At 32.6% G+C, this 19724-nt stretch overlaps 2 non-coding genes across 2 annotated transcripts; both read right to left on the reverse strand.

Annotated features, from left to right (window-relative positions):
- Window positions 1-15116: 15116 nt before the first annotated feature.
- TRNAG-UCC (transfer RNA glycine (anticodon UCC)) lies at window positions 15117-15188 on the reverse strand. Its single transcript has one exon. It is a non-coding gene; the product is annotated as a tRNA-Gly (tRNA).
- A 300-nt stretch (window positions 15189-15488) lies between these two features.
- On the reverse strand, window positions 15489-15560 carry TRNAG-UCC (transfer RNA glycine (anticodon UCC)). Its single transcript has one exon. It is a non-coding gene; the product is annotated as a tRNA-Gly (tRNA).
- Between the last annotated feature and the right edge of the window lie 4164 nt (window positions 15561-19724).

A 19724-nucleotide genomic window follows, 5' to 3' on the forward strand; every position in this document is an offset into this window, starting at 1 on the left:
ATGTTTCCATGATACAACTTTAAATAGTTTCATTCTAACATGATCCCACATATTTTATTATACATCAAAGGGTATCAGTTTTATGTTTTAATATAAAAATTTTCATATCTCTTGCTCACCGAGAATGTTCAAGCTTTCAAATAACCTATGAATAAATTTTGAAAATCCTTCGAAAATATATCCAACATATACCCACGCGAACGTTAAAAATACATATTTTTATTATTCTAAATATGGACATTGCATAATAAAACCATGTTCCGAATCGGGTATTAGTTCTTCACATTTTAAACTAGCAGACCATCGTGCATTGCTTCATTCACATTCATGCATGTCTCATACAAGTACTTTTCTGTTATTCTGGCTCTTGGCGAAACCCGATTCACTAGTTCGTGCTATCTCTTCCCCGACTATTTCTATCATTCACTTTCGCGTCATGTTATCTTCTGACGCTCTTATTTCTGTAATTTTTTATACGTCCACATCAGCTATCATTTTTTTCGGATATGGTCATATGCCACAATGATATCATTTCTACAGCATTCAGTCTACTCTTAATTATTTTTACTCTTAAGGATTGATTTAGGCATGTGTCTTTTTTATATATTAAGTGAAATTACGGGGGATAATATCCCGCAACTTCGAGATCCAGAGATAAGGAGTTTAGAGCTCTGCCACGAAAATTGTCAAAATAGTAAAATTATTTTATATTTTTGTCTATAAATTCAACGGAGTTTAACAGTAAGTTCATCAAAATTAATGTTTTGTTTATCAATTCAACGGAGTTTAACTGTGAGTTCATTAAAAATTAATGTTTTGTTTGTCAATTCAGTGGAGTTTAACAGTGAGTTCACTCAAATTAAGCAGAGGTATACAAAAGGGTTCTTCGTGAAATACTAATATAAACCATTTAAACAACGTAACTGAAAACCTACTGAAACCCTTGCATCTCAGCTAAAATACATAACCCTATCTGTGGCACAGCGTTGTGTATTTATATGAGTACAATCCTTGAAAGGAGTAGTACAATTTACGAAGGGACCTACGTTATAACAGAGCATCTAGCTTATTTACGGGCGGTTTTCTATAGAGGGCAGAATCGGTAGTAAAATGCATAGCATTAGGGAGGGTTTCATTGTTTGGGTGGATTTTGGAAAGCCTGCATTTTGTTTTGTTCGTTATTATTATTTATCATTTTCATGCGCCACTTCGATACAGCTGACAAAATACCCAATTTCTACATTGATAGATGCAATACCAATTTCAATGAAAATGAATTTATGCAAAGGATATGTAACTACTATAATAAATTTGCAAATATAGACACTCATACTGACATATTCACTGCTAGTTACTATCACTACAGAATTTCATTGTATCACATTTTAACTCATATTCACGACTGTTAAATTGATTGTACCTAATATTTTAATATTACTTGCGTGGCAACTTTTCCTTATCCCTCTCCTCCCCTTTCCCGTTCCAACCCAAGTATATTTAAGTATAGTTATAATCACTTTTATTTATTGCTCTTTATGGTAGGCATATAAAAAGTTTATAGTTTGTTGAATTTTTTATTCGCATTATTATTTTTCTTATTTGCAGCTTTATTCTGTTTTTTTTCTATTTTTATTAAATATTCTAGTTTACAGGTTATTTTTATGTTTCTGAATATCTATCTGTGAACATTAATAATGGGTCTGTTTTTTTATTATCCTCTTATGTATATTGTATTACTAAGACTGTTTATGTTCCTCAAATAAATAAATAAATAATTATTTATCGAATTATAATTCGGCTAAATTCAGTTAGATAATTGTATGAAACGGGAAATTTTTGTACATAGAGTTAAGCGAAGAGTTTTTTTTTATATCAACAGCCTTTTTAAAATTTATTTTATTTTATTGGTTTGCCATAAGCACTTAATGATACAGGAATCGAATTTAAATAATCTACTTGAAGTGCTTCCAAAAAATTAACAGCAAGAAAAAGTATGAATTCTTACAAAATTTCAAAGTGGTTAGGCAGTATTTTGTGAGTTCAGAACTCAGATTGATATAAAAATTATCAGGAGTAGAAATTTTCGCGAAGTAAAGTAGAGAAAATTCGAGCAATGCTGGGTACAAGTCAGCTATTGTTACACTAATATAAATATTTAAAATTGATTACAATTTTATAGGGATTAACGACCAAATTTAGTTTCTGAATACTTAAAAGTAAGTGATTTTAGATAATTATTATCAAATAGCGATCGTTTGGATTTCTGAGATCTCGTTCAAAATATTTAACTGTTTCCGTTCTGTTTTACAAAATATAAAAGGGTATCGTGACAAACTTGTCTGTCCTCTATATTATCAGCCGCCCAAAATAATAAGCATTTTTGCATGTTCATTAAAAATGACAGCATATATTGGTTCAACCTTAGAGATGGAAAATATTTCGCCACCAAAAAGTTCTAACTGTTCCAATAGCATTATTTTCCCCATCGAAGCCTTAAACAACCACCTTGGGATGGAAGGGTGAAAAGGTTGCAGCCGGAAGCGGATTTGTAATCAAAACATTTCATTTATTTTAGATACACAAGTTGTTTATTTGCGCCCGGAGCACAGAAGAGCGTGAGAGAGATCCAAGAAAAGTAAACATGTTGAGTAAGAGGCAATTTAGTATCTTGATTCAAGATTCACATGAGTTTTTCTCATTATACACGGCACGTTTTCAAAGTAGGATAAAAAAAACCGTAGGTATCCGTTTTAACTTTTGAGGTCACGCAAAATGTAGTTACAGATACTAGCTCACTAACTTTATTTATTTTTATTTATTTTTTTTTATTTTTATAGTGAATACCTCACAAGAGTCCCAACTGCTCCCTTCTGGAGTGAGACTATGGCATCCCCAATTGGGGGATGTTGTGAGGCTGAAGGTAAGTGGGGAAGGGAAAGAGGAAGGTGGGGAAGTACCTGGCTATTCAGATCTAGTCACTAAACACGGCTAAAGCCATTTGGAGCAACGTTTCAATTCTGAATGGTGGTCTTACACCAGGGCGATACTGGTAGTATCTTCCACTCTGGAACGTGCCGCAAATATACTATATATTATTTTAATTAATTAATTGTGAAATAACACAAATTAATCAAATAAAATTTATTTGCGAACGCCGGGTTCGAACCCGCGACCTTCGGAATGGCAGTCCAATGCGTTACCACTGGACTATGCCGGCCGTTTATTCACGATGTGAAGTCTTTGAATTAGTTACAAATGTTCTAATATATTGATTTTTAGTTTGGTTATTACCTAGTCTAGTTAGACTCTGAAATGGCGAATTTTCTAAATAATTACCAGTCAATTAATTAATAAATTATCAGTCATTGTGCGGCTTGATGATAAGTCGGTCAAGTTTTGTAAGTCTATCAAAAGGTGTAAGACTGGAATTCCTAATTTATAATTAATAAATCTTAGAAACTTATGCTGCATTATTTTTAGTTGGTGAATCTTATACAATGGATCCCAAATTGTCAAATTACACTCAAGATTGCTTCTCACCAACCCACTGAATAGTATTATAAATGAATGAATTAATTTAAAATCTTTCACCCTCCTCAAATAAACCCCAAAAATGTCATGGCCTTGATTGTTATTTTATTTAAAATAAGAGCAAAAGTTAATTTACCATCAAAAATAACACCAAGGGTCTTAATTTACTCGAATCTTTTAAGAATAATGTTATTGATGCATGATAGGATTTGTGATACGTTCAAAAGTTAACGTTTGACATTTTTCAACATTTAGGAATAGTTCATTACGGGTGCACCACTCTTGTAACCTCGCGAGATTTAATTGTTATACATAACAATAATTGATATTAGTAACAGTTTTGTAAATTTTAAGGTCATCAGCAAATAGCAGTACTCCATCAAAAATGGTAGTAATGTCGTTGATAAACTCGGAAAACAATATTGGGCCCAAATGAGACCATCGTGGAAGGCCAATGAAGATTTATAACTTGTGTGAATTGAGTTTAAGTGTTTTTTTTATTTTTATTTTAGGCAGATAACTTTCAAATATTTCAAAATATTCCCCGCTATCCAAGGGTTCTTATTTTTTAAATTAAAATGTTATGGGAGGCTTTATGAAAAGTCTTACTATAGTCGGTGCACACTAGGTACGTCTGTTTGAAGATGTTTGCTCTCAGTATTAAATAAATATTCCTGATAGATCATTAAGTTTGTTAGATTAGATCTATTTGCCATGAAACCATGTTGACGGTGCAAAATTATTTTATTGATATCAGGCGAGAATTTAGAGAGCAGAGCAGATTCAAATAATTTCGGGATTGACGATAGCATACATATAGGTCTATTGTTAGAGACATACGATTTATTACCTTTCTTAAAGATTGGAGACAAGAAGCTTGTTTTCCATTTTCTCGGAAAAGCGCCGATTTTTAGTGATAAGTTAAAAAGTTTGGTGAAAGGATACGTTAAGACTGATAAACACTTTGATAAGCGGATTAGAGAAATGTTTTGCAGGAATGAAAGCATTAGGACCCGCCGATTTGTTAATATCAAGGGATATTAATTTAGTTCTAATATCATTTTCCTTAAATATGCATTTATTAAAATCGATGTTGGTATCATTATTAGTTGATGGAGTGAACAATGGTAAGTCTTTTGCAGTTTTGTAGACTTTACTGAAGAATTTGGTGAAGAGATCAACCACTTTTTGGGGATTATCGGCCATTTTATTACCTAAATAAATGTTAGAGAGAATTTAAGTTCATTATTATTGGGCGTTTTTGAAATTGTGTTAATATTCTGAGGATTAGTAGACATTAGCAGTTATCTATGCACTTTAGGTAAGATAACTTACACATCTTTTTAGTAGTCGTTCTAAGTTCACGAAATTGAGCGTAATCTTTAGGATCGCGTGATGATTTGTATTATTCGAAAAAGTTTAAAACAGGTACCTGTATAAGAGGGAATATACAAACTATTCATTTCTGTATCCGCACGGAGAAAAAAGAGCATTACTAAATTATTAAGAATCTCATATTCTTAATAATTAAGTAATAAGAATTACTAAATACTAATAATTTTAAAAAAATAACTTATATCTATCATTGATGTCGCTATTCCAAATTCCTGTAATATCAAAAAATCTGTTAAAGAAAAAATAAGAAAATACACAGATTTAGGAAATGAGATAAAAAAAATTTGGCATTCTCAGACTACAAAAATATTACCATTCGTTATTTCGGCTACTGGCATTATACCTAGCTCTCTCATTAAAAATTTAGGCGTATTAGATCTATCAAAAAATTTGTATATAAAAATGCAAAAATTAGTCATTTTAAATACATGTAGGATAACGAAAGATTTTTTAAATATTTATGTTGAGGGATCAGTAGGATTTATAGGCCCTGTTAGGAATTCTACCGAGCCGAACCCTCTGATGTGAAAATATCTGGAGTCGGTGAATTATTTTCCCATTTGATCTCTGGTGAGTTGACGTATTGTTCTTGTATTGTTTTGTATTTATTTTGCTTATATAATGCACTTGCGTAATGTTGATTGACTAGATGATCATTTGTGGAAAAGTGTGTGGAAGGGTTTTGTTTTTCCTATGGGGAAGATTTAACCCGGACATAAAATTGAAAAATATAAATAAAAATAAAGAGAATACAAATATTTAGGAAATTAAATAGAAAGTATTTGGCATTCTCAGACTATAAAAATATAACCTTTTTTTTATTTCGGCGACTGGCATTATACCTAGCTCTCTGATTGAAAATTTAGGCGTATAAGATCTATCAAATAATTTATACATAAAAATGAAAAAATCAGTCATTTTAAATACATGCAGGATTTCGAAAGATTTTAAAATATTTATATTGAGGTATCAGTAGGATTTATAGGTCAAATATATCTGGAGTCGGTGAATTATTATCCCATTTGATCTCTGGTGATTTTTGTTGTTTTTGTATTATTTTGTATTTATTATGCGTATATAATGCACTTGCGTTAGGTGTGTGGATTGACTAGATGATAATTTGTGGAAAAGTGTGTGGAAGGGTTTCGGTTGCGCCAATGCGCAATAGACATTAATTTATACATACATCTCATGCACACATACACACATACCTGCGACCACTGTACTGAGATAGTATTATTGTCCTTTGTCCTACCTTCCTTTACATTCCTGCTCATTTTATGTGCCCTTTGGTATCAGTATGTTTCAATAACCCGAACCGCTCACAATAAAACCGTATCCGAGCGAGATCTCATCTCCCTTACCTTATGACATTATCATTCGCGCCGATATCGTGCAAGCCGCTTCGTGTTAAGTGACATTGTTGTGAGGAGAAAAGACAGGAAGAAACGAGTGCCTTTTCCTAATGGTGAGTCCTTCCTTTATCCGTACAAAAAATATTGTCTTATGTGCAGTGGTCATTATTCAAACATCCAAGGTCCTTTGACAAGCATTTCTTACACTGTCATAAAAACAACTTCATAACTTCTTATACACCAGGTTTAGTGTTTCCTGTGCGGAAGATTTAACCCGGACATAAAGTCGGAAAAAAAAGAATCTCATAATATTCTTAATAATTTAGTAATGCTCATTTAGAATCCAGTTAAAAACGGGATTGCAGGCCATTTCCCGATAAATTTTTAATTAATAATATATTGGAACACGTGTTCATGCACCTTCATTTGCCAAGAAAATACATAACGACAACATGCGAAAATATAACAATTTTTATGAACACGTGTTCCGACGTCGACACATCGTGATAATACATATTTTACTAAAATTTTAACAGGAAACCTATCAATTTATTCGTTAAATGCCTGCAATCTTGTTTTTAACCGGATTACAAATAATTTGACGAGATTCCTAATAGATTATTTATACTCATTTTTCTTCGTGTATTCTTGTTATTAACAGGAAAGATTGATTTCAACACCTTAGAAGCTCGCAGGAAAATATATGATGGTAAACATTTTTTAAAGTTAAGGTTACGTAGTAAGCGTTCAAAAAGAAGAAGAAGATGGTTTAAAGGTGATATATGTAAATATTAATCTTAAAGTGAGCGCGCCAATATTAAAATGCAAAAATAATTAATAGGCCTCAGCGAAAAAAATTAATAAAGGAGTCTTATTTAAAAGAGAACCAACTTTAAGCCTTGTGCGGGAGACTTAAACATTTTTTTAAAAATCCAAAACTTTTTGTGGTAAGTTGTGGTACCTAGTAGCAACTTTTTCTCAACTTGGAATTTGAAAACAAAAAAAAAGTTAAAAATCGATACACCCTAGTGTACAGTACCGGCGACTAGCTCCGTGGGTCGGCAAGATGGACTACTGAAGTTCAGGCGTGGATCGTCAATCGGACTTATGTTTCTTGACTTACCTTTTTGCAAAAAAGGATTCACGTCGCATTCAGTCACCAAATGAAAGAAGTATTGTTATAGGTACATCGGTTTTAATACATTGAGCAGTACATGGCGTCACAATATGGAACGGATATTAGTAGTATTAAACAACACAAAACATAGGTGATGAACATCTTAGCATTATCCTATCTAATTTTTCTCTGGGCCCCGGGGTACTAAAGTTAATATAATGGCAAGATCGACATCAGGGGAAAAACAGGTTAATAGCGAACTCACGTGCATCTTGAATATTGCATTGGTTGTGATTTAGTCAAACCCTCGAGTCGGCCAGGCAGGGAAAGGTGGTCTACTTGCTGTCTGGTATCGGATACGTCCTTATTTTATTCAAATAAGATTCCCATCTTATTCGAATGGGGCGGCCGCTACGCGGCGGTATATTTGTGTATTTTTTTGAAACCCATTTTTATTATTATTATTTTATTAAACCAAACCTTACCTATCCTAACCTAACCTGACCTAATCTCACCTAACCCAACTTAAACTATCAATCCTTACCTTACCTAAGCAATCCTAACCTAATCTAACGTAACCTAACCTTACCTAACCTATCTTAACCTAACCTATTCTATCCTAACTTATCCTAACCTAACCTAACCTAACCTAACCTAACCTAACCTAACCCAACCTATCTTATCCTAACCTAACCTTTTTTTTCAACATTTTTTTATTTATAAAACATGCCTAAATACGTTTATTTTATTTTCAGAGCTTAGCCAAAATAGTACCTACCTAATTCGCATAGAGTGAGTGGTAACTCTAGCCACACGTATGGTAACAGGAATACGAAAATAAGAAAATGTTATCCACAGAAATTTTGTTTGGCTGTCATTCCACACGAATTTTCATTTTACGTAATTAAAAGTTAAAATGCTAAAATTTCCCAAATGCAGTCAGTTTCCTTTTATAGTAATTAAGGTAAATCAAAGGGTTTTATTTAAAAAAAATCGTATTCTGCATGGCCAGCAATCCCGAATACCCAAGAAAATAGTGATTTTGCCCATGAGAGGGACTGTGAGTACCTTTAATATAGTCATATGCCATCCCCGTTTTCAAAATTTCCCTTCGGATTTCGGTTTGGTCGTACGTTTTTTTACCACATTTACGCCTCAGGGATCTCGTTTTAAGCATAAGATGAACATGAAATACAGATGAAATGCAAATGACATTTTTAATTAATTTATCTCCAAAGTAAGCTGTCCCTTCAATCAGTCGCCTAATGATCATAAACCTTGACCCAAATATCTAGAACTAACTAAATTCTCTGAGATTCCTTTAGAGCCCCGCTGGCTTTCCTTTCCAGCCTAAAATAATTTCTTAGCTTTTGTTTGTTTGCTAATCGCCGTTAATGAGTAGCAGATTGTGCCAAGGAAAGAAAGAAAACAAAATATTTGTATTATTCGAGAGAGGAATAATATAAAAGATAATTGTTTTTGCTTGAATTTTTCCGCCTTTAAGCTTTTTACCCCACAGATGAAAGTGTTGCTATATACGGCGAAAAGAATTACATTAAACGAATTAGGATACAAAAAAATATAGACGATATTATCGCTTCTTCAATAGTTGTATAAAAACTTTGTGGCGTTTTTGATTATATACAAATGAAACACTCTGTTTACACCACTTTCAATTAATAATAATCCACATGTTTCAAAGCCAATGGCTTCTTAGTCATGATAATTAAATTTGTGTAAGATAAGTCATTATTAAATACGTTTATTTAAACTAACCTGAGGAAGAAGCCATTGGCTTTGAAACGTGTTGATTATTATTAATTAAAAGTGGTGTATGAAAGTATGTCATTTATATATATACGATTTTATTTCATCAGTGAAGAAGAAAATAATATTAAAGAATCTAAACGATAGATGAAACAGGACAAGAAACAGATAATTTAAAAAGTAACGGTTGCAACTGGGAATCTAACCCAGGACTCCGTCTTCCGGGACAATACCTCTGACCACTCGGATTGAGTAAAATAATAACTTTCAAAAGTTATTCCAGGTCAGTTGAGGCTGTTGTGCGATATTTACATTATATATACCTAAGATATTTAATGTTAATACTCCCGCTACGGAGGGGGGTAGAATTCTTACCCCAAACAAGATATTTGTGCCATATCTAAGTTTTTTTTGTATCACGTACTCAACATTTTATGTTATCCGAGAAAACCATTCGGTAATCGATCTGCTTTAAAAAAGATCATATCTATCGATTTTAGAAGAAAACGTTCTTTCTTCTCCGCCTCCCATATCCCAATTACTATTTTTTTTAATCTTGCCTTATACGAGCCGCGAGTGCAGTCGTAAAGCTGCATTTTACTGGAAAGGGTTACGATTATACATTTGTAAGTTACGCTCGTTTTCGTAATTCTTTCACCGTTTTGAATTACTTAATGATTGACTGCTGGGAGAAGATGAGCGATATCCGATTAAAATGGTAGGTTGTAACTAATATGTGAGTGTTACTGGAAAAGTCAAAAGGAATATAAAGATAAAGACAATATTTTATGAGGGACCCTAGTGACCCCCTTCGAACCGAAGATGATTATTACCATCAGATACGTATAGTTTGATTGAGTAAATTAATATTACTTAAATATAAATAATAACATACCTAGCAGAATTTGAATTAAATTGTCTCACAGAAAATTATTTAGAAAATATGCACGTGTTTGTAATATTTTTTTCCTATAAACGATTTATTTTTCGGAATAATTGAAAAGACGGTATCAAATTCACAATCGTTAATGTTAATTAATTTCTCACATTTAATCATCCTTCAGTATTAGGATCGAGCATTTTAAATTCTACTCAGAATTTGGTGTTGAGTTTCTTATTTTCGCTTCTAACTAAGAATTTGTTATTTTATTGACAGGATGAAAAATTAGTTCTATTTTCATTTTTTTTTAATTTTTAAACACACTATTTACTTTTTTCTGTCGAAATCAACATTTGACATGAACACACTTCTTCCTGTCAAGTCATACCTTAAAGATATCACAGATATAAAGACAATATTTTGACATTTTAACATTACTTACCAAAAAATGTAGACATGGTAAGTTAGAATTAATTGGAGAGTTATTAGTCTTTTTAGTAAACGTGTCGAATTACGCTGCACGTAAAGGGTCTTAAAAAAAACAGGTACTTTAACTTTAATATCTAATGGAGATAATCATTTAAATTGGGGGTTTAAATAAACATGCACAAAATAGATTTTTAGGTTGTGAAACCGAGCGCTACCTATAATTTACCCAAATATAATCCTCTACCTCATTATTGTTACCACTACCTACCCAACATGAATTTTTTTGTCAAAAATTTTTGCTTTATTGAAAAATGTACTTTATTTTAATATTATAAAATATTTGAAAACTAGTCTGTCTTGAATCAGGATTTCCTAGTGAGACAGACAAAGCCAAAAAAAATATTTATTTGTATTTGTTTATTATTTGTGTTTTTTACAATAAATATACAATGTTTACAAGTCATACTGTTTTAATTTATACTACACTTCCATTAAAAGCATTTGCTTGTGGATGGAAGAGGAGTGTACATTTGCGAAACAATAAAAATATAACTAGGTTACAAAATAAAATAAAAATACAAAATTGAAATCCATAGAAGTTATTGTATTTGGAAGGAAAACAATTATATATTATGGAGGATAAATAGAGTATAGTAGGATAATTTGTGAAATTTTCAAATGAAACTAGGGGAATCAGTTTTTTTGCTAACGATTTCCCTAAAATATTTTTTTACATAGTTCAATATTTGTTTTTTATCATTGATGCTTATAATTTCTTCTGGTAATTTATTAAAGAAATGTTTTCCTTGGTGGGTATAATGGTGCTGGGAAAAATAAGTATTTAGTTTAGGGTATGCAAATATATATTTAAGTCCGGTTCGATTTTCAGCTATGAATGAGTATATATCTTTTTCTCTTGTAATTTGAATAATTGAATTGTAAACCTTTGTATATAGATGCACATAATAAATAAAATAAATACATAAATAAAATTGTTTTGCGTATTCAGCGTGCAGCGTAATTCCACAAGTTTATAGTCTGTTTTATTATTATTAATTTTTTAATTCCTCGTCTATTTTGGGTACAACCATAATGATGACTATTTACTCTTCCGGTTGGGCGACGTACCGAGGCGGGTTAAAAAAGCTATTGGAAGAAGGAATTGGATGCTGCGTGTCTTCAAAAGGCTTTAATATATTAAAAATTATGTCGGAACGGCAAATACTGGTAGACCGTTTCACATGAGTGCTGATTTACATGAGAATCAGTCAGATAAATGACTCATCAACATGCTACCGACATCAAATGTTGACCACTTTAGTCAGATAAATGACTCATCAACATGCTACCGACATCAAATGTTGACCGCTTTAGTCAGGTAAATGACTCATCAACATGCTACCGACATCAAATGTTGACCGCTTTAGTCAGATAAATGACTCATCAACATGCTACCGACATCAAATGTTGACCGCTTTAGTCAGATAAATGACTCATCAACATGCTACCGACATCAAATGTTGACCGCTTTAGTCAGATAAATGACTCATCAACATGCTACCGACATCAAATGTTGACCGCTTTAGTCAGATAAATGACTCATCAACATGTTACCTACATCAAATGTTGTCTGCTTTTGTCCGCCAAGTTTCTTGTTTATGTCATAAATTAACACTATTAACCTCTTTTGTGACGCGCGCCGTTGACGATAGGCAGAATAAAGTTCTCTGAGTTACTCATGGTAGATTATACAATATTTTGTTAAATATTTTAAAAAATATGGACTAAAACGGAACAATTGTTGAAACAAAAACATAATTTTGCAAAAAACAAGTAAATTTTTACGAAAATAGAATCAGCGGGCGGATAGCAAAATTTAGCGTCGGCACACCAATAAGTAGTAATTGTGTTAATTTTTTTTTTTTTTTTTTTACTTTATTTATTTTCATTTCTTTACACATATTATACATATTAATAGATAGTATAAAATAACATAATATACAATACCAAATAGCTTACAAAAGAAATGAAAACCCACTAAGGCACTGACTGCCTGAGTGTGGGTAATATAAAACGATTACTATATTTCAAGTACCTAAAGTATAATATACATTAGTAGAAAAAGTTTTTTTTTTGTTTATAGTTATTATAAAAAGTAAAGAGAAAAACATTATGTACAATAATTTATAAAGTTTCAGCAAGTGAGTTGTAGAAAGGATAAATAAATTTATAGTAAAAGCGTTTCAATCAGCCATAATTTTACCTCTTTAATATCTCTAATACCTCTTAAATTGATTGGATTCTATTTGAAGAGAAGAAAGTATTATCATATTTTAATTTGAAACAATTCAATTACTATTTAACTTATTGTGAGATCAGATATGACCGCATCAACAAAATGATGCAAGCACATGAAATAATATATATATATTTTTTTTTTAATCGTGCGTCGTTAGTGTTCATTTTGTCGGTACAAAAAGATATACGGACTAAAAAAATATGTATCGTAAGCACGTTCATAATGGATAGGTTAAGTTAAAAGTGTCAAGATATTGTAAAATAGGCGTTACGATTTTCATATTATATCCAACATCACAAACATGTGTGGTAAGTTGAAACATTCTCAACCTGATATATTCCACCCTCAAAGTTTATTTCGAAGAATAACGTTACTTCATTTAAACTGACGCAGGGTACGTTTAAGATACTCAAAATTCTATGAAAATTGTTATAACAGATCTTCTTAAATGCAAAGAAGAACTTTCAAACTTAATACATGTCCCTGTAAATTAAGTAAAGGACTTAACGTGAGTTTTCTCAACAGAAATATTCCGTTTTGAAATTGTGAGAACATTACAATATTTCTGAAACCATTTTTTTGGTAGTCTGTGGAGTAACGTTTTGTAAAGAAGAATAATTTATATTTTATAAGGGTCAAAGGGCGCTTGTTTAAGGTTTAGTGGAAAATTTTCAAGCTTTATTAGGTTGAGAAAGGAAAATTACTATTCAGTACTACTTGTCATGGAAATGCGTATCAAAATTTTCGACCTTTCCAATATAAGTTCTAAACTAGTTTTGAAGGGTCACACATGTTATTTGATGAGAAATTTACACAAGAAATAAGCAAGAAAATGTTTAAGACTTGTTGATTTGTCGCTAATTTTACTGAATCACCAACAATTATTTGTTTACAATAAAAACACATAAATTTATTTGGACCACTTTTTTTACATTTTTACAAGTTTATTTACACTCTACCGGTTTCGGAAGAACCTAAAATAACATAAAAATATTAAGATAAATATCATAAATTAAGCCACTCGGGCATTTTCCAACTATGTTGCAATGATTGTCCATCGTTCTACTTAGGCTAGACAACTAGAAATATAAATATTAGAATCACCAAAAGTTTGAGATATTTAAATAATAATAATTTTTCAGAGTTTGCCAATCATATTATTTTTACCGATCATACTTTTAATAAGAACACGGGGGAAAAAATTCTTCATCGTAATAAAAAATGAAAAAAAAAGAAGATAATTTAGTTAGATAATATAGAAACACTCGAAATGAGAAAATCCCTAAATAATAACTTGTAAAAACATTAAATAATTAATTTAAATACATGTGGGATTACGCAAGATTTTTTAAATATTTATATTGAGGGATCAGTAGGATTTATAGGTCCAGTTAGGAGTTTTACCGAGCCGAACCCTCTGATATAAAAATATCTGGAGTCGGTGAATTATTTTTCCATTTGATCTCTGGTGACGTGTTGTACTTGTATTGTTTTGTATTTATTATGCTTATATAATGCACTTGCATAATGTGGATTGACTAGATGATAATTTGTGGAAAAGTGTGTGAATGGGTTTAGTTTTTCCTGTAAGGAAGATTTAACCCGGACATAAAGTTGGAAATAAATAAAAAAAAGTGGGTGTGTCAAGCCTACGCAAGACAGAAGTGAAACTTCTTTTGTTAAACCGTATGAACCACAATCAATTACGTATTTCACTCGTATTACACTCACGACGCAGTATACTAACCAAGCAGCTGATGCTTGGCGTGGCGCAGTTCGCTGGTGTCTGAGAGAGAGGAAAGAAGAGAAGAGAGAGAACGTTCGTGAGCGGCTCCCCCACCTCAACAAGCGCATATGGTGAGAGAGGGACAGTGAACGGTGAGCGGTGGTGGGGGTACCCGCATTTTCGTGTCGATCCTGACTCGGTTTTACTCCGTCCCCGAATTACGCGCCTAAAGAAGTTTCACTTCAATATAATATATTTTTAAAAATAATGTACAATGTACAGAAATAGAATCCCACACAAGATCGCGTAGTGCGCTCTAGCGAACGGATATTTTATCAGAGGGAGATAGTTTTAATTTTTTTTTCTGTAAATTATTACATATTATCAAAATAAATAAATTAATTAAATAAATGTAATACAATTATCATAATATACGGATTAGATAATAATTTTAATCCAACACAATAACGCAAAGCGCGCTCTAGCGGAGTAATGTTTTATCACAGTGAGATAAGTGTTTTTATTATTTTGCAATATTATTTTCTTTTAAAAAATGTTCTGACCTACTAAAAAATAAGATATTGAATGAAAAAGGCGTTAAAAACAAAAAAATAATGTGCGATGGCCGAGAATCGAACTCGGATCAACTGCTTGGAAGGCAACTATGCTGACCATTACACCACCAACGCCAGTTGTCGGGATGAGCTAAGAAGCATTTATATGTTACTTCAAAACTTTGAAAATTATTACATATTATCAAAATAAATAAATTAATTAAATAAATGTAATACAATTATCATAATATACGGATTAGATAATAATTTTAATCCAACACAATAACGCAAAGCGCGCTCTAGCGGAGTAATGTTTTATCACAGTGAGATAAGTGTTTTTATTATTTTGCAATATTATTTTCTTTTAAAAAATGTTCTGACCTACTAAAAAATAAGATATTGAATGAAAAAGGCGTTAAAAACAAAAAAATAATGTGCGATGGCCGAGAATCGAACTCGGATCAACTGCTTGGAAGGCAACTATGCTGACCATTACACCACCAACGCCAGTTGTCGGGATGAGCTAAGAAGCATTTATATGTTACTTCAAAACTTTGACTAGATCAAATGAACTTTAATCGGTGGTGGGGGTACCCGCATTTTCGTTTCGATCGTGACTCGGTTTTACTCCGTCCCCGAAAATTCATTACGCGCCTAAAGAAGTTTCACTTCAAAAATAGTAAACAAATTAATGTATCTTTTAGTCTTATTCTAGGTTTATCCAGTTAACCGCTCTGTTCTTATTGAAAATCCCGTAATTTTTTTCCTTTCACTTTGTTCAGCTATCTCTCAAACACCTAATTTTTTTTGTATAAATCTGTCAATATTTTGAATCGTAGATTAGTCTTTAGTATTCTACTGATGAAGGAAGGGTGCTTCCGTAACCGGTAGAGTGAAAACAAAATTAAAGTGGTAAATAACAAATTTATGTGTTTTTATTGTAAATTATGACGAACCATAAAGTTAATGATATTTACAAGTACGTAATTATTAATTTATCATCAAAAACAGGATTATAAACATACTATCAATGTAACATTTGAAAATACATTAGAGCAGTAATGGAATAAATAACGTATTAATAACGATACAATAATAGTAGGTATATTTAAGTTGGAAATAATCTGCTTCACTAGGCGAACCTTTATTGAGGCAGAATTTTGAGCAAATTTGATTAATACACTTTCTATGGTTTACAAATACGTATAACAAATGGTTTCCTATAAATTCATTTACTAGTAAAACATTTCTCACTGTCCGACGTACAATAATTGTATACAAAATTCACTAGCCAGGTGAGTTCACTGGTGAGTTTTATTTGTCATGTCAATAGCTCAGTTAAATGAATAGCCCGGTAAGACAAGAAAGGAACTGGGTTTGATTCCCAGTTCCGACCGTTTCTTTGTCGGGTTAATAACTCAGTTGGATGAATAGCCCAGTAAGACAAGAAAGGAACTGGGTTCGAGTCCCAGTTGCGACCGTTTTATTGTTGGGACAATAGCTCAGTTAGATGAATAGTCCGGTAAGACAAGAAAGGAACTGGGTTCGAGTCCCAGTTGAGACCGTTACTTTTTTCGGTTTCTGTTTGTTTCATATCTCCATTGAGAGTTGTTAACATTATTTTAGAATTTTTTTAAATATTAGCTTGTGCGGAGGCTTTGAGAGAAATTATTTTGAGGATACTGTGTAGAGGATCTTTTTAAAGGGAGGAAGGGAACAAGTATGAATGGTGGATAGGAATCTATTGGTCAATTTTTCTAGAAGTGACGGACGTATGAATACATAAGACAAAGAGACAAGAGATTCCTACTGGAGAGGTCGAGAGATCTCCCTCAATCACATAGTAGGTGGGCAGATGCATCTTAAATGTCACTCCATAAACCCGGGAACCACTGCTAAGTTACCAAACCTTGCGAAAAACTTAGGGTGACTATGGGAGATGTGATGGTTATCCAATAAATGGTTCCCGGGGAGGCAGTACTCACACCCGCCTCCCAAAATGAAAGTGATACTGATTACAAAGTAAAACTTTTCAATTGATAAAGTAGGGGAGAGTGGGGCACAGAGGACAGCTTAACATTCTATCGTTGATAAAATAATTATTACTCTGATGAATGCTATAAAATTTTTACACTATGTTCTCCAAAGGGTTCAGTATAAAGTGGCAAACTCTTTTTTTAAATTTTAGGTACATAAGTTTTTATAAATCACAAAATAATCATAATGAGAAAGTGTCCTCTGTGCCCCGCAGCTGGGGCACAGAGGACCAAGCGTGGTCCCGTGTGCCCCACAACCATTTTCAACTTAAACAATTTCAAAAATAATTAGGTTTTATGTAGGAAACGAAATTTTTATTAATAATGTACTATAAGTCAAAAGTAAGGAATAAAAATATGAGTTATAAGAAGGAAAAAATATATATATAATGTATAATTTAAGTACAATTTATGAATGTAATATTTTTGTCATCATCTTCTGCTCGAGCACAAGAATCATGAGCCTATTTCTTGCATACTCTACATTGAATCCATCCTTCACTTGATTTTCAATCTAAGAATTTTTCTGTGCAGTAAATACAATGTGGTTTTTTCTTATCTTAAGAATTATCATCACTTTTGTCATCTGTCGCATTAAAAATAACTTTTGCTATGTTTTTTTTTTCCCGACAACTTTTTTTATGTTTTTTTTGGCAGTTAATAGCGTTTTCCTGAGTTTTTCCTGTTCTTCTGCAAGTTTAGCATTTTTGAAAGGTGCTCCAGTTAGTTCTTCTGCATACTGTGTCCTTATTTTACGTTTACTTTCTTGGAATTTTCGTTGAGAAGTGGGTTTTGGTGATATTTGATTTAATATACTTTGGACCATCTTGATAGTTTTCGTTTCATCCTGGAAACTAGTTGATGGTTCTAAAACCGCAAAAACTGATGATATCAATGAAGTTTCTAATTGATAGGCAATCGGTTCTTTATCAATATCAATAAGTGCCGAATCAATTAATATGTCATTTGTTATGGCAGGCTCAAAGACATCATTTGAAGTTAGGATTTTTGGAACTTCATTAACTTCACGAAGTGCGGTAAGTTCAGTTACGTCAGATGATAAATATTCTTCTTCAGTAAAAATATCTGGATCATATGGGACAATTCCTGAAATTTTAAATCCTTTGATTGCCTTTTCCAGTGTAGCTGTCCGAATAAAGGCTCTTCCAAATATTTTTGAAATATCATAAATTGAAATTCTTTGCGACGGATTATTTGTTAGCCACATATCACACTCACGTGCATGCTGATTTTTCAGTGGGCCATAAAAACAGCAATCCAAAGGCTGTAGTCGATGGCTAGTATGCGGAGGTAAAGAAATCATAATCACGTTATTATTACGTGCAAAAGTTATCGCCTCGAGAGTTCTATGACTGGCGTGGTTATCAATAATTAAAAGCGCTTTCCTATTTTCAGAGGGCTTTGCGTAGTTAACGAAATGTTCCAAAAATTTCACGAAATGGACCGAATCCATCCATCCTTTCCCGTTTGCATACCTAATTGATCCTGATGGACATCCCTTCATGAGCGCTGGTTTCATGCGCTGACGTGAAAAGAGAAAAAACGGTGGAATGAATTGTCCAGTAGATGACATTGCGCAAGTTACTGTTACGTTGAAGCCACGCTCCGTGCTTACTATTCGGCCAACAATAATCTTTCTTGGTTTGGGAACTGTATTCACTCCAGTCTCATCTGCATTCAACACTTGGTCTGGTTGAAATGAATACAGATCCAATACATTTTTCAAAACATCGTAAAACTTCTTGACGTGCACCCTATTAAAAGCTGCTGCTCTTGCAACACTTGTAGGTTCTGGTTCTCCTATAGAAATCTGTGAGTTTCTTTTACGAAATCCAAATAACCAGTCTTTTCCAGCAAGACCTTCGCTCCTATTAAAATTGTGAGAAATGCTTAGATTTTCGGCAAGGTCGAATGCCAATTTTCTAACATCTCGCAGAGTCAAGCCGTAAAATCTAGTTTAAAGATCCAAAATATGTATAACCAGTTCTTTTTCTTGATTTTTAGAGAATACAGGTTTGAAATGGTCATTACGAGGACCACTTCCAATTTCCCTTTTCAGTCTACGCATAAGACACGTCCTTGGAATCCCAAATTGAATCGATGCTTTTCTTACTGGCAACGTCTTCAAATTTACAGCCGAAACAGCTTTTATCATATCCGAACTGCTCCAACTTGGTTCTTCCTTCTTCTTTATATAGTTACGAACCATCTGAAACAAAATACAAACACAAAAATAATGTATATTTGAAACACAATATAGATCATAGAATGGGGGCACGGAGGACCATTGGTCCTCTGTGCCCCGTCTAGCTTGGCCCCGTGTGCCCCATATTACCTTACTATGCTATCGGAAATTTTACGTGTTAAAGACAATGAACTCGAATATAATAAAACTATTTAAAACACCTCAAATACATTACAAACCAGGTAAAAAATACTACTTCAACATACAGATACAGTATCTCTTCTTGAAATAAACATTAATAGGATATTTTTTTTAGAAACTTACCTTGAAAAACGATTATTTAACTTTCTTGCCGAAATCGACGTCCACTCACGCCGCTCGCTGTTACCCGACTAAAGAAGGCGTCCGAGCACAGCGTTTACAAGAATT

The sequence above is a fragment of the Hesperophylax consimilis genome, chromosome 24, assembly GCF_061612785.1.
Source record: "Hesperophylax consimilis isolate HC1 chromosome 24, BYU_Hcon_1.0, whole genome shotgun sequence".
NCBI lineage: Eukaryota > Metazoa > Arthropoda > Insecta > Trichoptera > Limnephilidae > Hesperophylax > Hesperophylax consimilis.